The sequence below is a fragment of the Pteropus vampyrus genome, unplaced genomic scaffold (genome assembly GCF_000151845.1).
Source record: "Pteropus vampyrus isolate Shadow unplaced genomic scaffold, Pvam_2.0 Scaffold1001, whole genome shotgun sequence".
In the NCBI taxonomy this organism is placed as follows: domain Eukaryota; kingdom Metazoa; phylum Chordata; class Mammalia; order Chiroptera; family Pteropodidae; genus Pteropus; species Pteropus vampyrus.
In genome coordinates this window covers 10,892-12,836 of record NW_011889782.1, presented here as the reverse complement: position 1 = coordinate 12,836, position 1,945 = coordinate 10,892, and positions in this window count along the sequence as shown.

The window sequence follows — 1,945 nt, the reverse complement described above, 5'->3', positions numbered from 1 at the left end:
AAAAAAAACCAAGCAACCAAATTTAAACATGGTAAAGGACTCAAATAGCTGTTTCTCCTAAGATATCCAAATGACCAGAAGTACATGAAGAGATGTTAACACACTAATTAGGAGGGAAATACAAGTCAAAGCTACAATGTACTACCACTTCAAAAACAAAAACAAAAACAAAAACAAAACAGAAAATGACAAGTAATTACAAAACTGTGGAGAAATTAGAACCTTTTACACTGTTGATAAGATGGTAAAATGGTGACCACTGTGGAAAACAATATGGCAGCTCCTCAAAATAATGAAGATAGAATTACCATATAATCTAGTAATTTTACTTCTGGGTATACAGTTTCTCAAAGTTGAAAAAAATGGTTTATACTTGAAATGTTATAATATTTGTAAATACATGTTTATAGTAGCATTATTCACAATAGTCACAGGTTGAAGTAACTTAAGTGTCCATCAAAAGAGCAAAACTTGGAATGACGTACAATGGAATATTATTCAGCCTTAAAAAAGAAGGAAATTCTGACGACATGGTACAACATAGATGAACCTTGAGGACATCATATTATATATAATGAGCCAGTTGCAAAAAAAGACAACTGCTGTATGATTCCTCTTGTATGAGTTACCTAAATTAGTCAAATTCATAGACACGGAAAGTAGAATGGTGGTTTCGAGGGGCTGAGGAGAAAAGAAAAATGGGGAGCTATTCTTTTAATGGGTACAGAGTTTCAGCTTTGCAAGTTGGAAAGAGTTCTAGAGATGGATAGCGGTGATAATTTTACAATAATATGAATGTACTTAATACTATTGAACTGTACATTTAAAAATGATTAGATGGTAAATTTGATGTTATGTGCATTTTACCAAAATTAAAAATAATTTAAAAACTTTTAAAAACAGGCATCCCTTTATGATTTCAACTCTACACATGTTCAAGTATAGGAGGAACATATACATGATCACTTATCAATCAACCATTACCAATCAGATTTTAAGACACTGAGAATATGGGGTTAAAGATGAAAGGAGGAAATAGGACAGAATAAAGACTTTGGACAGTGGAACGTTGATTGAGCATAGCAGGCCTGAGATTGTACAAAATGAGCCACAGGATGGCATTAAAGGCTGCTGGAGGAGCGGTAATGCGAAGACAAGAGCAGAAAAAAGCAATATTCATACTTGGCCCCTTCACCATATCCTCTGATAGTCACCAAAAGTTGATCATTTTATGGATGAGATTGGTAGGGGACAGATAAACTGATATTACAAAAATTGAGCTCTTCCAGATGTTAATAAGGCTATTAAATGAAATGAGCTCTCAGCAAAAAGTTTGTCACATTAGGCACACGATGCATTTTTTTTAAATAAATAGATATATGGAATTGAATAAATAACTTTTATTAAAAAATCAAACTGCATTATTCTGTTAATATATGGTCTCTTATATTTTAATTTTTTAATTTAATATTTACATCTCTACTCAAGAGTGAATCGTTTTTATTGTGCCATGTTTAGTAGGTGTTATATTAAAATTAGCTAGTTCTGTAAAATAAAATTTATAGTCAATGTAAGTAAGAATATGTTGCAAATTATCTGTAGTTTGAAAGTTAGAAACTCTTAGCCACATTATCAATGTGATTTTTTAAATAGCCATTTCATACATGGAATACCAATGATAATGAACATAAAAAAGTTTAATTAAATATGAAAATAAAGGAAAAAAACATCAAAATATAATGAAAAACATGCAGTATTTTATATAGAAAAACAGCATTTTCATGAATTTAAAAAATGGAAAAACATATTTTAAGTGTGAAGACAGTTATTAAAGGTGATTTAAACTTTCTGGTTTTCAAATACTTTTTCTCTTGTTTCTTTGTTTCTTTTAATGAAGGGATACTGAGCATCGATCAAGTGGGACACAATTTTTATCACGTAATTT